Source organism: Stomoxys calcitrans, chromosome 2, assembly GCF_963082655.1.
Source record: "Stomoxys calcitrans chromosome 2, idStoCalc2.1, whole genome shotgun sequence".
NCBI classification, from domain to species: domain Eukaryota; kingdom Metazoa; phylum Arthropoda; class Insecta; order Diptera; family Muscidae; genus Stomoxys; species Stomoxys calcitrans.
In genome coordinates, this window is record NC_081553.1 from 152,566,235 (window position 1) to 152,587,770 (window position 21,536).

Consider the following 21,536-nt stretch of genomic DNA (forward strand, 5'->3'; position numbering starts at 1 on the left):
CTAAAACAACAACGTTATTATTCAATTATTTTTTTGAGTTTCAAAACTTAATTTCCCAATTTTCCTAAGTAAGATATATCTGGGTGACTTGTGGATGTTGGAAACCAATCAACGATTCTGATTGATTTTGACTTGGCAAAATCACCTGTAGAACGATAAAAATATGGGTTGGGGCGTAGGGTTAGTAGCTGATCCGAAAAACTTTAATAAATTACTATGAAAAAAATTAAAAAGATTAAAAACAGATCCCCCTATGTTGACGACCTCAGCAAACGTTTTAAGGACCATTATTTGCGGATCTGCACCTGGAATGTCCACCCTCTCTATAGTGCAGCTTACGCATTAGCAGAGATATTAGAGAAATACAGGGCAATTATTACTGCCATAAATGAAATACGATGGCTCGGGAAGGGCTCTACAACAAAAGGGTGAGGTGACGCCCTATATTATAGTTGCCATGAAACGAGGCATGAATTTGGCTGCGAATTTGTTTGTCTCCACGTTTACTCCGGTGGATGAGAGGCTAACCACAATCCGCATAAAGGTTAAATTCTTCAACATCAGCCTTATTTGCGCCCATGCCTACGAGCGCCTAGAAAAGAATATGACCGCTGCCCCGCCCATCATATTAAAATCGTTCTGGGAGATTTTAATGCGAAATTAGGGAAGGAAAATATTTTTGGCCCAACAGTCGTAAAAATTAGCCTAGACGAAGAAACTTCCGATAACGGATTGAGACTTCGCCGCGGTTAAGAACATGGTGGTTAGCAGCACCAGATTCCAACATTGAAGGATTCACACGGACACATGCTTGTCACCCGATCAAAACACGAGAAACCAAATAAATCATTTGTTATAGATGGAAGTTACTCAACCAGCGTGTAAGATGTACGATCGATCCGAAGGGCGAATATCGATTCGGATCATTACCTTGTTACAGCAAAGATTTGCACACGTCTTAGTATGGCGAGAAACGTACGATCTGACACTGCACGGAAGCTGGACATCGATTTCTTTCTTGCAATTTTATTGAAATCAAGCAATAAATGCGGCTTTCATGGGCTTAAGACCTTGAATCAGAAGATCGGTCTATATGGCGATTATATTAAGATATCGACCTAATCGGACCCTATTCGCCATGGATGTCAAGGATCTCAACGCAACTCACTGTGCTTATTTTCATCAAAATCTGGTACTAAATGCGCCCTTTAAAAGTCCACGAATTTGACTGGGAAGATAGGTATATATGGCAGTTGTATCCAAATATTGTCCGATAAGAACCGGTACGTATTTTGAAAAGCTTAGTACAACTCACTGCTACAAATTAAAGCGAAATCGGTCAAAAAAATATAGATCGATCTATATGGAGGCTATATTAAGATATAGAACTGAACAGCTAAATCGAATAAAAAATTCGGCTTTTATTGGCCTTATACCTCAAATCGGGAGATCAGGGCTATATTAAGATATTGGGGCTATATTAAGATGTTGACCGCTCTGAACCATATTCGACACATATGTCAAGGATCTTAATACCACGGGTTGTGAAAAATTTCAACGAAATCGGATATAAAATGGGGCTTTTATTTGCCTTATAAAAAAATCGTGAGATCGGAGTATATTAGGGCTATATTAAGATGTTGACTGATCTGAACTTTATTCGGCACAGATATCAAGGAGTTTATACAACGGGATTTGGCAAATTTCAGCGAAATCGGATAAAAAAATGGGTCTTCTATTGGCCTTATACCTCATTTCTTATTGGCTATATACCAGGAGATCGGAACTATATTAAGATATAGAATGATCTGAAAAATATTCGGCACGTGGTTAGGTTAAGTTAGGTTTAAGTGGCAGTCCTCCATCAGACTCACTTAGACGTTTTTGTCTATTGTGATACCTCAGGAACAGAAGAATGAAGACGCCTTCACCTTCAGTCTGTCAGCATGTTTTCCGATTAGAGAGTGACCTGTCATGGCGGACACAATGACTGAGACGTTTGTTCTAGCCACTGAGAGCAAGGCAGTAGACCTCTTCAAGTCTAGATTAGGCCACATAGTTTTGGAATGTTCACAGCCCCCTCTTTGTGACCATCTATCATTCGTTGTCCTTTGGGCCTGGTCCTGAAAACTTAGCTTACATGACGCTAGAGGCATACCCACAGATTTCAGTATCCCTGGAATGTGTAAGGTACTTCATAGTCTCGCCATCTCGTCCGCTTTACAATTCCCTGGGATATCTCTGTGGCCCGGCACCCAGAACAAGTGAATTTTGAACTGTTAAGCCATCTCGGTGAGAGATCTGCGCCTGTCGAGGACGGTTTTTGTGTTCAGAAATATGTTCTCCATGGATTTAATGACTGTCTGGTTGTCTGAGAAAATATTTATGCCAATCGCCGTTATGACATTATATCTTAGCAATTCCACAACTTCCTTAATTCCAAGGATCTCCGCATGATACACACTGCATTGATCGGGTAACCTTTTCGGTATGACAAGTTCTAGATCTTTAGAGTAGACCCCAAAGCCCACGGTCGTTTAGTTTGGAACCATCAGCATAGAAGTCTATGTAACTTCCGTTACCAGTGGACTTTTGGAGCGCTGTCCACCAGACCACAACACCATATTGCATTATAGGCTCTCTTGCAGGTATATAGGGCAAGAGTTGCCTTTCTTGTCCTTTCCAAAATTTTGAATCTTTTAGTAACTAAGTTTTAATAAATTATCTTACGGTAGAGTTGAAACTCCAACTCCTTCATGTTTGATTATTGGCAGCACATTCAATGTTCATTCCATGAACCATAAAAAAGCATATTTTAGATATGCACCCAAATTTCGTTTTCTTACACCAAATTATGCCTAAATACAAATTTTGGTAGAAGACGGTCCATAAACATAAAATGCATATATATCCGCTCTCTACTGATGATGGTATAGAATGTGTAGCACCTTGTCAAAACGACGTCCACGTAGCAGTAACCCGGCATGAAAACAATAAGGCAGCAGGACCCGATGGATTGCCGGTTGAACTGTTTAAGACCGGAGGGAACACGCTCTTTATTTCATAATCTCAAAGCGTCACACAGTTGATATTCTTCATGCTAACTTAGATACTTATTAGATCAACAATGCCACGGTTGCATCAATGTGAGGCACAAGAGTGCCACAGTCGCTGTGATCCAGTTCTACTACAGCTCGGCCAATCTGACAATCGTCGTCGTCATATTTGCCCTTCCTACCACCATTAGGAAGGGCAAATATCTGTGTCATCCTCAAAGTTCTTAGGTTTCCAAAGTCTGATATTTCCTGCCTCTATGTTGTTATCTGGCAGTTCTCAATATCCCTAATCACCGATCACCACCTTTCGCACAAAATTTGGGGACAGTAGGCTGATCCATGTGGCTTGAAAGTTGGTCACCTCGAGCATGTCAAATTTTGAATTGCTTGGCAAACCACTTATCATTTCATTTATGGGCCAATCAACTTGATTTTTTAAGAAGGATAGAGGTAGTAAAACCCTACAAATGTCTTGCTGAAATGTTTAGTATATCTCTAACGGTTTAGGAGTTAAATTTTAGACTTAATTTTTTTTTTTTTTTGAAAGTTGTAGTCAATTTATTGGCGGTATTTCTGAAATTGTGGGACCATTTGTGAACCGATTGAAAATTTGTACATCGTTAAAAAGGTTACAAAATTTTACGATTTAAAAAAAATTGTGCAAATTGTCCGTCCCTATTAAAAGTTATTAACCTCAGAATCTATAATTTCCGAAAAAATTAAATTTTTTGTAAAAAATGTAACATCATTATTTCCTTCATTATTTTCATTTTATTTTATTTTACATACAAGATTTAAAACCTTATAATTATAGTATGTGATAAGTATAGTCATTATAACAAAGTGAACTTTAATTTTAATAATAATGTACGCAGCATAAATAAATTAACAAAATAAATTGAGAAGAAAAGAAAAAAGATTTAAACAAATCATTTATAGACATCGGAAGTATTTCAAAAGATCTTTTTTGAAGTTATTGGCCTTGCCGATAAGCTGTATAGGTGGTGGTAGGGAGTTCCATAGACGGGTCGCACTGAAGAAAAATTGCCACTCTGATACTCGCATCGGTACATTCAGCATTCTTCTATTGGTTCTTTTCTCGTAATATACACATTTTTCCGAAATGCGGGAGTACTTCCGAATCGTCTCAGTCCATACCCATATCTTAGAATAGATTTTTATGCTACTTCGAATCGATTAATACCGGTTTTCATAGATTAATACTGGAAATAACATAGGATTTGGCCAAAAGTGCGCTAATGTGAATGAATGTAAAATGTTGGGTCTGGGATAACGTGATCAGCATGTCAAAGACTTTACCCATAACAGCAACAACCTGGCCACTCCATGTTAGTAATTCATTCAGTAAGACACCCAAGTTTTTTGGCTTAGGTAAGGTTAGGTTTAAGCGGCAGTCTGCCATCAGACTAACTTAAACGTTTTCGTCCATTGTGATACCACAGGAACAGAAGAAGGACGGTGCCTTCTAGTTCCTACCGTTGAACCACCCAGATCGCTTTAAAAAGCCCAGCAACTTGCGAATGTTCACTTCCGCTAAATCAGATAGGTTCTCAAAGATATGAGAACGTAAAGTGGAACTCCTTATGACTGCCAGAACCGGACATACACAGTCTATCAGCACGTTTTCCGAGACGCCTGTACTAGCCAGTCACAGCAAAGCGGTAGACCTCTTCAAGTCTACATTAGGCCACATAGTTTTGGAATGCTTATAGCACCCTCTTTGTGACCATCTATCATTCGTTGTCCGTCAGCCCTGGTCCTGAAAACTTAGCTTACACGTCGCTAGAGGCATTCCCACAAACTCCAGTTTCCTTGACAGCGAGAGAACCCTTTATGTAGCCGACAAGGTCGTGAAGGACTGTTTGCCTTTACTACATGCGTGCTGCTGACGCGACAGGCGATCTTCTGCCAATCTCTGAAGAGTCTTCAGCATATCATCAGACAAAATTTCCTCAATAACCTCCGACGAATGCCAGTGACAACCTCTTCTGGCGCCACGTTGTCCATTGGAGAATTTCCCCGGAAATGTGTAGCAACGGGTAGTTCTAGTGTTTCCTCACTAGGCATTATCCACATATTCTCTGACTTCTGAATATACCCCAGCGTAATAGGTCTCAAGGACAGAATCGTCCTTAGCCTAGAAGCCTCAGATGTATGCTCCACAGAGCTGCAGAATTCCACCAAGGATTGGTTCTGAATCTTTCCCAACTCACCCTTATATTTTCTTAGCTCAGCCTTAAAGTTGTCCCAATCGTGTGGTGTTCTTGTGGCTTTCGCTCTTTTGAAGAGCTTTCTGCAGTCTTTCCTTAGACCAACCAGTTCTGGGGTCCACCATGGCCGCTGTTTGCCCCTTGGCTTGGCGTTAGGATATACTGACACAAGGGAGTCAATCAGGGCCTTCGTGATTCGCTTGACCATTAAGTCTATACTCTCCATAACCACCTGTTACGGTAGCCCTAACAATCTTCTGTTTTATTGTAATAATCTGGCAACTTCAGGGCAGCGCAGCTGGCTCACAGTTTTTGTATTTCTGCACACACGCTGAGTCAAGTTGTAACCGTCAACCAATACGCATCTCTTAAAGATAATTTCATCATACTTGCTTAATTACCTTTTATTTTTCATTAATATCATTTAAAGTATTGTTTAAGTAAATAAATTGATTGTTATGTTTTAAACATCGACTTTCTATTGATCGACCATCTCGTAAGAACATAACAATTGTGACGACGAGGATTTGTTGAAAGAACCACTACAACCACAATAATAATTGTGGCGACGAGAATTTGACGAGGAATTTTCCAAAAAAAAAAAAAAAAAAAAAACAACAGGAAGGTGCAAACATACAATCGCACGGACAATAACAATTGTGGTGACTGGAATTGTCAACAGAGGAATTACGTATGGATCAGCACATACACAGTGGCAGTTGTGGTAAACAAATTTCAGTGGATTTTCATCAGGAAAAATTGCAAATTATCAGCAGTCTACCCAAAACAATTTGGTGACAGGTATTTCATCAACCACCAACACACACACACACCATAACAACTGTGGCAAGTCAACATACATATTTGCAGCATTGCAAACACAAGCAAACCCTAGAACAGTCTAGAAATGTCGAAAGATGCAAATATTGTGAAATTACTTTCAAGTCAACAGGATTTGTTAGTTAAACTCACACAACTCATTGCAAACCAAAACACAGATGCGAACACAGTCACGTCATCAATTCCAATTAAGGAATCACCAGTGGCAAAAGCTTAACTCATGGAATCTTTAGCTAACTCCATGATGGAATTTAACTATGAGCCTGATAGTAGTTTATTATTCGATTCTTGGTACAATCATTACAGACACATCTTTGAAAGAGAAGCCAGTGCTCTGGACGATGCAGACAAAGTTGGTCTGTTATGGAGGAAAATGTCTAATCACATTCATGAACGTTTTACAAATTTTGTTTTACCAAGACAACCCCATGAACTTTCTTTGGAAGACACACTCAAGCATCTTTCCAAACTGTTTGGCAGAACCGAAACACAAGTAAGTCAACGTTACATATGCCTTCAAATATCGAAGATGGAAAACGAAGATTTCAAGGAGTACGCAAGTCGAGTTACTCTTCAATGTGAACTTTTTAAATAAGATGAACTAAACGCAGATCAGTTCAAGTGCTTAATTTTTATCCTTGGTCTTAAATCATCCGATGACGGTGAAATCAGAATCCGTTTGTTAAGACACCTCAACGACAGCAATGAAATGGTCAAATTGGAAAAGCTGGTCGATGAGACACAAAGTATATTGGATTTGAAAAGTGACACAGCGTTAATCGAAGAGAAACCGAAACAGTGTAACAGAATTGGTAAGCACAAACAGAAATAGAAAGTACCGAAAACTTCTTGTTGGTATTGTGGAGAGTTGCATTATGCTAAACATTGTCCATACTCCAATAAGAAATATCCAACATGTCAACTGATTGGACACAAAGATGGTTTTTGCAACAGCGCTAACAAAGGCGGCAGAGCAAATCAAAACAAACAAAAGAGCAAAGCCAGTCATGATTCAAACTCAACGACTAACAAAACAAAGCATTAAAATTCCAACAGCAGCAACAACAACAACAATACAAGATTCAGTGCAAAATCAGTGCTTGCTGTAAATCAAGTTCAATTCAAGAAATTAAGAAAATACGTCACAGTGAGTATGAATGCAAAACAAGTAAAGTTACAGGTGGACATTACCTCTGACATAACGATTATTTCAATCTCGACGTGGAAACTTATCGGAGAGCCAGAAGCATTCTCTACGACAGGCACGGCAAATGATGCAAATGCTAATAAAATCAAATTATTGGCAATATTTTTAACGGAAGTCACAATAGGCGAAATATCCAAGATTGTGGACTGCTATATTTCAAATATAGAAAACCTGGATATCCTTGGCATAGACTGGATTGAGAAATTTAATTTGTGGGATATACCAATTTCAGCATGGTGTCATCAAATAAATTTCAATGACGAAATTTCAAATTTAAAAACGACATTCGAGGAAGTGTTTGAGAACAGCTCATTGGGCCTTTGCACTAAGACAAATGTGCACATCAAGTTACTTCCAAATGCAAAAGAGGTTTTTATACCCAAATGTCCAGTTCCATATGCGACACGCAGTGAAATTGAAATGGAACTACAACGTCTGGAGAATGCAGGTATAATTACTCCAGTGGACACATCAAAGTGGGCAGCTCCTATAGTATTTAGTAAACGAAATGGAAAAGTCAGGATTTGTGGAAACTATTCAACCGGTCTAAACAACGCTATAGAATCAAACCAGTATCCACTGCCTACTCCAGAGGATATTTTATCGGAATGTCATAATTGTACAATTTTCACACATTTGAACTTATCAGACGCTTATCTCCAAGCAGAGATTGATGATGAGATTAAGGAGATACTAACCGTAAACACCCACAAGGGACTAGTCAAGTTCAACAGGTTAACTCCAGGTGTAAAATGTGCACCAGGAGCATTTCAACGTATTATGGATCAAGTCTTCGCAGGCATAGATGGAGTTAAAGCATATATATATATCATCGATATATGCTTTAACTCCATTGCCAGTTCAAATATTGCTCAACATAAGTACAGCTTAAACACATTACTGGAATGTATCAAGGAGTTCGGATTTCGTCTAAAATTTGAAAATTTTCAGTTTTTCAAGAACCAGATCAAGTACTTGGGACAGATAATTGATAAAAGCGGTATACGTCCAGATCCAGAAAAGATCAGAGCAGTCCAGCAGCTCAAAGCTCCGGAAAACATATCTGAGGTAAGGTCCTTATTAGGTTCAATAAATCACTACGGGAAATATGTTCCTAATATGAGAAACTTAAGAAAACCTTTAGATGATCTTTTAAGGAAGGAAGCTCATTTTAAGTGGACAACCGAATGTCAGTCAGTCCTGGACAAATTCAAAAGCATTCTTGCATCAGAATTGCTTCTTACACATTATGATCCGAATTTACCCATTCCTATAGCGGCTAATGCCTCAAGCCATGGCATTGGCACAATTATTTATCATACATTTCCGAACAAAAGTATGAAAGCAATATATCATATTTCGAGGTCATTGACTCCCGCGGAAAATAATTAAAGTCAAATCGAAAAAGAGGGTATCGCCCTAATATTCGCAGTTCAGAAATTTCACCGTATGATATTTGGTCGCAAATTCACACTCCACACAGACCATAAACCATTGTTAGCCATATTTGGGTCTAAGAAGGGCATCCCTGTTTATACAGCGATTAGACTACAAAGATGGGCGTTAGTTCTACTAGGATACGATTTCGATATCAAGTATACGAATACACAGGATTTCGGTCATGCCGACGTGCTTTCAAGATTAATAAACTCGCATAAAAAACCCGCGGATGATTTCATAATTGCATCCATAAGTTTTGAAAAGGACATTGAACATGATTTAAACGAATCAATATCATCACTTCCCGTCACTCACAACATGATTTAGAAAGCGACAAAAACAGATAAAACTTTTCAGCAAATTTTATCATATATGGCAAATGGATGGCCAGAAAAGCAAAGTGAAGTTGAACCTCAGGTGCTACCATTCTTCAAAAGGAAGGATTCACTTTCGTATGTGGACGAATGTTTGCTTTTCAACGCCAAAGTAGTTATTCCACGAATCTACAGGAAGAAAATCTTGAAACAACTTCATAGCGTACACTTTGCGATTGAAAAATGCAAGACGCTCGCAAGGAGTTACGTCTCCTGGCCAAACATAGACAAAGATATTGAGGACTGGGTAAAAAGATGTCAAAATCGCCAGCTAGTTGTTAAAAATCCAGTAAAGACGGACTTGTCTTCATGGCCATTGATGACTAGACCTTTGGAAAGAGTCCATATCGACTACGCAGGTCCAGTGAAGGGACACTACTACCTCATAATAGTTGATGCATTTTCAAAGTATCCAGAAATTTACCAAACATCTAATATCACCGCTACATCTACGATCAAGCTAATGAACGAGTATTGCTCACATTTCGGAAACCCCGAGCAACTGGTATTAGATAATGGTACTCAGTTTTGTTCCAGTGTTTTTGAACAATGGTGTAATGAAAGAGCCATAACACATACTCGAACTGTTCGTTTCCACCCCAGCTCGAACGGTCAAGCCGAAAGGTTTGTCGACACTTTTAAACGAGCACTCAAGAAAATGGAAAAGGAAGGAACGACAGCGGAAATTCTTCAAAGATTCTTAGAGGTATACAAATCCATACCAAACTCAAATTCGCCAAAAGGTGCATCGCCAGCGGAAGCTTTTTTGGGGCTCAAGATGAGAACCATATTTGACGCTCTTAAACAGCCTTCAACATCGCTTCTAGAAAGGAACCTGAAAATGGAGAATCAGTACAACTGCAAACATGAAACTAAGTCAAAATCGTTCGAGCATGGAGATCTTGTTTATGCAAAGTTCAAAGGAAATAAGTCATTTTGGGTACCTGGAGAAATTCTAAGCAGAATATGCAACGTCACCTACAAAACATTGATATGAATAGGGAATCGGAAGAAGATAATTAAAGCACATTCAGATCAGCTTCGAACAAGGATAGCAGATGTGCAACCATCACCAGACAACACATTATCTCTGGATATTCTACTTCATGATTTCGAGATTCGACTAACATCAGAAAAAACTCACCTCTTGTATTACCTTCTAATGTTTCGACATCATCACCGCAGCCAACGGATGAGTTCATTACTCCTCCAACTTCACCAATCAAAAACCAACCAAAAAGGATCACCCAAAAAAGACAACCTGTAGAACCAATCTGCAGGAGCCCGGTTCAAACTTAAAAGGGGAGATGTTAAGGTAACCCTAACAATCTTCTGTTATATTGTAATAATCTGGCAACTTCATGGCAGCGCAGCTGGCTCAACAGTTTTTGTATTTCTGCACACACGCTGAGTCAAGTTGTAACCGTCAACCAATACACATCCCTTAAAGACAATTTCATCATACTTGCTTAATTACCTTTTATTTTTCATTAATATCATTTAAAGTATTGTTTAAATAAATAAATTGATTGTTATGTTTTAAACATCGACTTTCTATTAATCGACCATCTCGTAAGAACATAACACCACCATTTCCTACAATGAGGCTCTTCTTTCCTGCAGAAGCGGATTCAACCAGCAACTTAAGGTTTAAAGGCGGCATCTTTGAATCATGTGCCATACATAGGAAAGCTACTACTGAATCTTCAGTGCTTAGCGACGGAAGAAGAGAAACATTTAGACTACTCTTTGCAAGAATAAAGACGTTATGTCTCCCATTGCACGTACCCTTAAATAATTTAAATCCCGGAATTCTTAGTCCACAAACCATTCTTGCACACACCCATGGTTCCTAGATAAGAACCACGTCAAAATCCCCCTACCACCCGGAAGACCTTAAGTGCCGCCGAAGCGGCCTTACAATGGTGGAGATTTATCTGCAGAAACCGGACCATAGTCAGGATTCAGAACTTCCACCACTATTGCGTTAGTCTTGTCTTCTGATTCCACCAGAAGTTCATCCTCACAAGATTCGTTCAGATCTTGTCATGATGAGCTTCCGTACACATCCAGGGGCAGGTGAGAAAGCTGTGTAACCACTCTTCCTCAGGACACTTGCGGTATAGACGATTCCTCCGTAGATGCTTCACCAGCTGCTGCTGTCGAAGTACTTTTTGAGTTCCGTGCTTCCCCGATGGCGCGCACCTTGAACCCAGTCCAACTGGATTACCCACCCACACAGGGCTTGTCAGGCCCCATTTAGATGTCTCCTGTCCTGATTGTGGCAGGGGATTTTTCAGTCTCCTGCAATCCGCTGAACTTTAGAGATGCGGTCGATAGTTCCTCAGGCAAGTCTTCAGCAAAAACTGCTGAGTTGTCTCCTGATTCCCCAACCCCACCGCTTCTATAGACCTTCAGTTACAACTTGGTGAATCCGTAGCATACAACCCCATCAGACTTGTTGAAGTCTGCGAGACAGCCGGAGTTAAGTACGAATACTGCATGTCTCCGGTCACCATCATCCTCATCCAATCTTCCAGTCGGTGGTTGAAGGATTGGGATTACATTCCCTTAGTCTTCCAAGCATGGATTCAAGATATGAGGGAATCCTTGATATCCAAGCATGCGCTATTAGTCGAGAAATAATATCTTCCTTCTTGACCAAATCGAGTGCTGTGCCTGGCTAAATCTCACCAATCTTGTTTAGGCCGCAACGATACATTTCAATTGAGCGTTTATCCCCGAAAGCAATCAGTCTCTATCGTCCCCGATACCAGCCTGCACCGTCACAAACTGGTGGAGACCAAGGAAATTCCGCAAGGACATCGAAGTATACTGATGACAGTCCATTGACAATCACGCTGCCTTTTGGCTGACTGGAGAGTCTATTTCCGTATTAGTCAGAGTCTCAGGATCATTCGCACAAAGCCTCTCAATAAGCCTGAGAGCGATGCACCTTCTATTATTTCAACCTCTTAAAGAGCGTGTTGGTTTGCCGGGGAAGATCGATGGCCCAGGCAAATTATAGACAAGCGAAGATAGAATAGGTTTGGCCTTGTCTTTAAGACTCGAACTAGGTGTCTTCATTAAAAGCCCCTGCTGTACAGTCGTATTTTGGCTAGTGGAGCCTGGAGCTGCCGCTCCATTAGTTAGTAATTCAGTAGCAAACGACATGCTACGGCCTGATAGCACCACCGCAGCTTTTTGGTCTTTGGAGTCCATTCTAAGCCTACCCCGGGGCTCTAGATCCGCCGCTCCATTGGAAACAGACGCAGATCACCGACCGCCTGTCGTATAATGGCCTATTACGAGTTACAGAAAAATTATTGTGTAATTTTTTTAACTACCAATCATTACCAAGTTATCGGCAATGGTTCGGCTATTTATCAGCAAGAAGTTTGATTTTTTAGGGTTAATGCTAAGGTGATTTGATGTGCCCCGTGTGTGGATTACTTGTAGATCCGTATTAAGCTTCCGGTAGATGAGATTTGGGACAGATTAAATATAAATATAGCATTAAATGTATTTCTTTATTTAATCGTTTATTTTATATACAAGCAAAATAAAAGCGGCCCTAAAATAGATCCTTGAGGGACGCCAACTTTTACCCGCAACGGTTTGGTAGTAGTTCTTTTTATAACCATAGAATGAGTTCGATAGTTTAGGTAGTTTAATATCAGTCTCACAGCCGTAAACATCAATACTCGATCGTATGTTTTCAGAAGCATCAACTAAGGTCATGACACAGGTGTGTTTAGAACGAAATCCAGATTGATGTACAGTGAGTAATTTATGTCGCTGAAATATTCTCCTATTTCTATATGTATTGGGTTGCCCAAAAAGTAATTGTCGGTAATATAGTAGTAATATAATCGTCGTTGACAAATTTTTTCAACCGCTTGTGACTCTGTAATTGCATTCTTTCTTCTGTCAGTTATCAGCTGTTACTTTTAGCTTGCTTTAGAAAAAAATGTTTGTTTACATTGTTTACATTTGTTTGTTTGGCGTCAATTTTAATATGGGTACCACATGTATTGAAAGAAATTCATTTAAAAAACCGAATCAACGCTTGTGATATGCACCTTAAACGCAATGAATTCGATCCGTTATTAAAACGAATCATAACTGGAGATGAAAAAAGGGTTGTTTACAACAACGTTAGTCGAAAACGATCATGGTCCAAGTATGGTGAACCAGCTCAAACCACTTCAAAGGCTGATATCCACCAAAAGAAGGTTATGCTGTCTGTTTGGTGGGATTGGAAGAGTGTGGTATATTTTGAGCTGCTTCCAAGGTACCAAACGATTAATTCGGATGTTTGCTGTCAACAATTGGACAAATTGAATACAGCCATCAAGGAGAAGCGACCAGAATTGGTCAATCGTAAAGGTGTCATATTCCACCAGGACAACGCTAGACCGCACACATCTTTGGTCACTCGCCAAAAACTGAGTGAGCTTGGCTGGGAACTTTTGATGCATCCACCATATAGCCCTGACCTTGCACCATCAGACTACCATTTATTTCGATCTTTGCAGAACTCCTTAAATGGTAAAACGTTCGATAATGATGAGGCTATAAAATCGCACTTGGTTCAGTTTTTTGCAGATAAAGGCCAGACGTTCTATGAGCGTGGAATACTAAATTTTCCAGGAAGATGGCAAAAGGTTATCGAACAAAATTATATATTTGATTAAAGTTCATTCTAAGATTTATTAAAAATGCATTTACTTTCTTTTAAAAAATCCGCAATTACTTTTTAGGCAACCCAATATAATGCGTTCAAGCGCTGTTAAAAGGTACAGCAAAATGACTATTGGACGATAATCATTGCTTGAGTTTTGATTTTGGAATAGGGAGTATTTTAGCGTGTTTCCATGCCGTAGAATATTGTGTCGTTGTTATAATAATGTTGAAGAGGTGGGTAATATAGGGCACTATGCTTGGCAAGACGATTTTTACAAATTGAGTATACATGTTATCAAATCCAACAGCATTTGATTTAAAGGACAGACAGGTGCTAATGACATCACAAGGATACACACATGAAAATTCGAAGCTAGAAAAGGGTAGTTTTTGATATGGAATAGAATTGATAGTTTGAGAATGGGAGTTATGTTCGTTATTAGTGAGAGTAGATACGAATTTTTGATTAATTTCCATTGCTGTACGAAGTCTGTTCTCATAGTACGCTGCTTTTGATTTTTTTTATTGCTTTATTAACATCTATTCTAACGGTTCGGAATCATCAAAAAGTTATGAAGTTTTAAACCTTTTCCAACGTTTGTATATCATTTTGTTTTATAGGGAGGGGTTGTTATATGTAACGCATTGCATATATTGTTGAACAACCCATCTAATCTCTCCGCTTCATTGTGGGGAATTCCATTAATTCTAGGATGCATCTTTAAGTTTTCTATTTTAGTTTGCATGCATTCAGTATCTTCTCTTCACTTTCCATCAAAGTTTGAAATTGTACTGTCCTTATTTAGCCTCTCACAGATGTTGTCAACAGTATTCTTTACTTATTGTATTCGAGAGTTTAATGTGAGTAGTTTTGCTTCTAAATCTTCCTATCACCTACATATGTGAGAGAACTTCTCTTCAAAACCTTCTTTTATCGGCTAAAAACACTCTTCTCTATCTCCTTTTGCCGATGTCGTAAGCTTCTCCACAAATTCATTTTCCAAGAGATGGTTGGCGTGTATGAAGTCTGCCAGCAGATCCTCATGACGTTCCTCTGTTGTTGTTTTGATTGACATGTTTTATTTATTATTTCTTTTCTCTGTGAGAATGATAAATATGTGTGTGGCTTGGTTTGTAGTTTTGTTATTACCCTATAGGAAGTCTGTCACCCAAGTCACCACTTCAGTCTACAATGTTTGTTACATTGTCATCAAATTGTCTACAATCTTGTCTACATTGTTTTTATTGACAGTTGACAAACTAAAATTTATATTATTTTTACTAGTTTTCTTGAAATTGTTGTTTGAAAATAATTTTGCCGGATCATAAGCCCCGGTAGCCGATTTGGTAACGTGCTTGGATTACCAGTGCAGGGGTCGTGGGTTCGGTTCCCGCCAGAAGCCCTGGTCTGTCGCTACTGTGGTATCACAATGGACTTACAATTGTCTAAGGAGGCCACCGTAGCGCAGAGATTAGCATGTCCGCCTATGACGCTGAACGCCTGGGTTCGAATCCTGGCGAGACCATCAGAAAAAATTTTCAGCGGTGTTTTTCCCCTCCTAATGCTGGCAACATTTGTGAGGTACCATGCCATGTAAAACTTCTCTCCAAAGAGGTGTCGCACTGCGGCGCGCCGTTCGGATTCGGCTATAGAAAGGAGGCCCCTTATCATTGAGCTTGAACTTGCATCGGACTGCACTCATTGATATGTGAGAAGTTTGCCCCTGTTCCTTAGTGGAATGTTCATGGGCAAAATTTGTATTTGTGAGTCTATAAAGGACTGCCACTTTTACCTAATCCAACCTAATTTAAGTCTTTTCCAAAAAAAAACAATGAAAAAATTGCAAATTTTGCAAGTGATACTAATTAGCGAAATAAGCTAACCCATCTGTAAGTTTACAACTTTAGGACAAATATTGGTCATAATGCTGAACGCAACTGACATCAGTTATTTGGACACGACAATTTGACGGATCATTTGACAGCTATCCAAAGATTTACCTTTTTATAAAAGTTTTTTCTTTACAATATTTATTTTAAACAAATAAATATATGTTTAAGATAATTTGAATGCCTTATTTAGCTAGTTTCAAAATTAAGTGAAATGTTCGAAAATTACGGACTAAGTAATTTAAAAGGTCTGTATAATGTCAATGCTGACATACTATTGACAATGCTCCATATATCCGCAATGTCTGCAATGTAAAATGTCTATAGCAAAAAGCGTGGGTCAATAGTAAGTCAGAATAGATTTACTATTGACATTTCCTACAGGGTAGTTACAAAGTTCGCCTTTGAAAATTGATGAATCACAGTTATATTTCTGTAGCTTAATGTGTTTATTTGGAATTCACTGGGTGACACTGATTATGAACAAAATTATGTATGAATCTGTGACAAGATTTGTGAGACAAACAATACAGATCAGTTTAGAACAAGCAAAATTGGTTAGGTAAGAGTGGCAGTCCTTTACAGACTCACTTAGACAATTTTAAGTCAATTGTGATACCACAGTAGGGACAGACCAAAGCTTATGGCGGGAATCGAACCCACGACCCCTGCACTGGTAATCCAAGCACGTTACCAACTCGGCTACCAGGGCGCCCAAAAGCAAAAATAAGCGGAGCACAAAAAAAAAACGTCCGCTTTTGAAAGATATTTTGGTACCTGTTATTTTTTGTTTTATTTCCTTTTTTATATTTTAAAGAGGACTAAATGTACCTCTAATTGGGGCGATATCTAGGAATCGGCAGTACGTTCTGTTAAACTACATTTGAAACGCGTCATTGGTAACACTATCTAACTAATAATAACGACAATCGTCTTGATTATTGGCAACACATTGAATCACCATGTAGGCAACCACTCAACCCAACATTGAAATTGACAACATTGTTCTCGTGAAGGAAGACAACAGCCCTCCAACCACATGGATCAAAGGTCGAGTTGTTGAGACATTTCCCAGTAAGAATGGCCTAATCCGAACAGTCAAGCTGAAAGCGGCCTATGGTGAGATGACCCGACCCCTGGCCAAGATCGTAAGACTTCCTCAGTGCTGAAACATTGTTTTAGGGTGTTCGGGCATGTTGATGAATATACATTTTACTACTACGTTTTTGTATCATTTTATAATCTTGTTATTTGCAACTCATATTTAATAGAACTCTATAATCGTATGTTCGGCCAACAATTCTTTTACTCGTATTGAACTTTGGTCAATAAAATTTGTTGTTTGCTTAGTTTTTTTAGCATCCTAGTGATCTATCGGGCAACAAGTGAATTATCTGATATATCCTATTCTACATCATTTTGGTCCATTAATTGATTATTGTGTCAAATATGTGTGAAGATATCGTTTTACATAAAATATTTTGCTCGAACTCGAAAAATTAGGATACAGTCCATGGAAAAAATAAATATATGAAACATAGGAAAATTTTGTGTAGACAATTGGTGTTTCGCATTTTTTGTGCATACGTTTTTGGAAAACGTAACGGTACTCTGTTCGCCTGCCCGTGTGCAAGAAATTTCGTTTTTTGCTTGATATTCATTGAAAATACACATGTACGTACAGTAGCAAGACACGGTTCGGTGTTTGTGTGTACATTTGCTGCTGTATGCGAAACTGAAGCGACTAGAGTTTTTGTTTTTTTTTTTACAGTTACTGTCCAGCTGTCTCATTTTGTGTTGTTCCAAAACAAGCACTCAATTTGCTGTGATCGCTGCGCGTGTATGTGTACAATAATTCTCTGGAATGCAACACGCTTTTTAAGAGTTTGGAATATTAGAAGGCGCATCGCTCTCAGGTTTATTGAAAGGCATGATGCGAATGGTCCTAAGACTCTCACTAATAGTGAGACTCCCTAAATTGGGCTTGGGGATTCGCTGCACATGCTATCCCAAAGACTACACGTCTAAATTCGGAAACTGCACCGCAGTCAGCCAAAAGGCTGCGGTCACATGGAGGGCGTCCCATGCCTAAAAGAACTAGGGCGAACAGTAGTAAGATGGGTTCAAGAACCTTTGCTAATGTCGCTAGGGACAGTTTGGTAATGGCAATTGTCGACAAGGGAAAGATCAGGGCTGCATACATAGGAATAATTGGAGTGGAGCAAGCACACCGATGTTCTTTCGCAATATCCTGGTTCTCCTCTTGTTTGGGACGATGTAGGCTGCTATCGGGGCCGATACAGGACAATTCCCTTCGGAGATCCACGTATTGAGTGCGACTCTTTGTTTTACCCCAATTGTTTGCCAATTTTTTTCGTTGTGTAGTTAATGTGTTTTTTGAAATTTAGTTTTTGGTCGATAACGAAGCCGATATATTTAATATTATCCACATTTTCTATTACTTCTCCGTAAATTTCAAAATTTATCACACTTGTCATATTGATTTGCATACTTTTCGTCTTTTTTTAGTTCAGTTTAAGCCTATTCATTCTTAGCTTAAGGTACTCTTCGCATTGTTTCGTTGATTCTGCTTCTGCGAACAGAAGCGTATCGTCTGCATATAGAACTATTTCACACTTATTTAATATTTTTAGCACAAAATATTGGTGAGGTCGGGCCTGGTGCAGCTCTAGATTTAGTCAAGGAGGAAGATATTCCTTTTCGACCAATGGCGCATGCTTGGAAACCGTGTTTCACAGTGAAAATTAATATTTGTACGATTTCTTTTTTTAGATAATAGATTTTGATAGAACATTAGGGCATTCCCATTAGATCTGATAAAATTTTAATAAAATTATTATGTTATTAGTAATATTTTGCAGTTTTTCGTGAATTGACTCGTCGAATTTCATTAAATATTTTCGTACATAACACATAAAGAAATCGATATTTTTCATTGTAAAAAGACTTTCTTGAAAGAAAATCAAAAATTCAAAAAGTAAATTTTAAAATATTTTATATATTTCACTGTGCTCAAATCTACGACCAAAACCAACAGAACTAACTAATTTCTTCCAGAATTTTCGTCCCTTAAACGCTATAAGCTCCGTATTGCCTTAAATAATGTATTGTGAATTATAGAATTCCAAGAAAAAAACGAAATGGTTTTATTAAAAATAATTATTTTAAAATGTAAATTTATCTGGGTGATCATTTTGTGGTTTTAAAATTGTGTTTCCGAGTCCTTAAAATCATTTCATTGCTGATGTAATTCAAATAGTTCGTAATTAAATATTTCTTACTAGCTGGACAGGGCCCGCTGCTTCTTTTTCCTTGGAATATTTATTTTCGACAATTAAAAATCTTTTAGGGAAATACCATGCTACGAAAATAGTATATCGCTTGACAAACAGTTTAACAATATAAGTGCCTTTATCTGAATCCCATATGATCTTTATTGGTCTACGAATTTAAGTTTGGATTTAAGATGTACTCCATTCTTAAAATACTTTATTTCAGCCCGATATTCTCATAATATCTGATTTAAATATGCCTGATTTAGGGTGTTTTTGGGGATTGGGGTGGTCCCCCAAACACAAACCCCGGAAAATATATCAGAAACGTGCTCTATTCTCATATATATATATATATCATTTATTTTTTTTTTAATTAGTCTATAGATATTATAATCCTTACAGACTAGACTATATACAATATATACAAACTAAGCTTAATAACTACGAATTCAGCAAAATAATAATCTTTTTCTTTAAAGAATATTTGTTTACGCACAGATCTATATTATTGTAAAATTTATTAAATTCAACACATAAACGCCTAAATGGGTCATTGTTCGCAAAATTCGTACGATAGTATTCAACATGAAGAAGATTAAAATTTCGTGAAGGTCTCAGCGGCACGTTCAAGTAGATGTGGTCCAACAGAAACTCCGACTTCAAGTTTCCGTTTAGTATATTTAACATGAAATTCAGATTCAGCATTGTACGCCGACTTTCCAACGAAGGCAAATTGATCAAATTTAATCTTTCATTATAAGATGGTAAAGTATTAAATGTCCAGTTACGTCTACGTTAGCAGAATAACACGAACTGTTTTTGCACAGACTCAATTGAATTGCAGTGGATTTTATAATTTGGGCACCATATTATAGAACCATACTCCAGTATCGGTCGAACAAGGGATGTGTATAGATTTCTTGTGACGATTGGATCAACAAACTCTTTGCTCCAACGCTTAACAAATCCTAAAGAACCATAGGCTTTATTGATCGTCAAAGATATATGTGATCTATAGTTTAACCTTTGATCTAACAAGAAGCCAAGATCCATGATTGATTCCACAGTTTCTAGGGGCGAACCGTTTATAGAGTAAATTGTTGTTAGATGATTTAATCTGTAAAACGATATATGTTTACATTTTTTTATGTTCAATTCCATTAGATTCAGTTGACACCAATCGTATAATCGGTCAAGGTCGGATTGTAGTTTCAGTTGATCTGTGTCATTTTGAATGGTTTTGAAAAGTTTAACATCGTCTGCATACATAAGTACTCGAGAGAAAGCGGCAGTGGATGGTAGATCATTAATAAATAATGAAAACAAAATAGGCCCAAGATGACTACCTTGTGGGACTCCAGATAAAACATCAATAGTTTTAGAAACAGAATCATTAAATTTTACAGTTTGAGTGCGATTAGACAGGTAATTTGATATCCATGCTAGCAACGAGTCTGAAAACCCCAGGAGGTCTAGCTTGTGTAATAGAAGACTATGATTTACCTTATCAAAAGCCTTGCTAAAATCAGTATATATAACGTCAGTTTGCAAACGATTTCTAAATCCTTCGTTTACAATTGTAGTTAATTCCAAAACATTTGTTACAGTTGAGTACGATTTACGAAATCCATGCTGATATCGTGATAACAGTGAAGAAACTTGATGAGACAGTGAGTCAGTGATGATTTTTTCAAGAAGTTTCGGGATAGCGCTAAGCTTTGCGATTCCTCTGTAGTTGGTGACTTCAGATTTACATCCACTTTTAAACAGGGGTATAATAAAAGAATTTTTCCATAATGGAGGGAAATATTGTTTCCGTAAAGATTCATTAAACAATATTGAGAGAACACCGGACAGGGAATTTGCGCAGTGCTTAAGAATATTGCTAGGGATACCATCTGGACCTGGATTGTAGGAACATTTCATATTCCTCAAATAATGCTGTACAGTATCAGATGTTGTTAGTGGAACAGATATCGTGCTATTTCCGTAGAAGCTTTGGGAGGGCTCATTAGTTTTATTATATGTTTTCCGGGAATAAGTAGTGGCAAAGAAGTCTGCAAACATATTGCTGATGGAAAGGTCATCATCCGCTTCGATGGCTCCAAATTTCAAAACTTTTGGAAAAGTATTCGACCGACGTTTAGAGTTTACAAATTTATAAAAAGACTTAGGGTTTACTTGTAGTTGACTTTTTATATTCGACAAATAAGTGTTGTATGAGATCTTATTGCAGATGTTATATTCAGAACGAACAACAGAGTATTTGGAAAAGTCCATCGCAGTACCAGTTTTCTTATACTTTTTATATAGTTTATTTTTTCTATTCTTCAAGTTGCGCAGTTTGTTATTATTCCAAGGTGGCCCATTACCAATGAAATTACATTTAACAGGAACGGATTTCTGGATACAACCTTTAAGAATATCATAAAATATAACAAACGACTCATCCAAATCATTTAATGGAAGTGATTCTTGCCAATCAACTTCGGATATAAGAGTACTAAGTTTTCGGT

At 38.1% G+C, this 21,536-nt stretch overlaps 1 protein-coding gene across 2 annotated transcripts in view; it reads right to left on the minus strand.

Moving 5' to 3' along the window:
- LOC106092964 (stalled ribosome sensor GCN1) overlaps window positions 1–21,536 on the minus strand; it is a 36,850-nt gene that overhangs the window by 7,598 nt on the left and 7,716 nt on the right. The window lies entirely within an intron of this gene.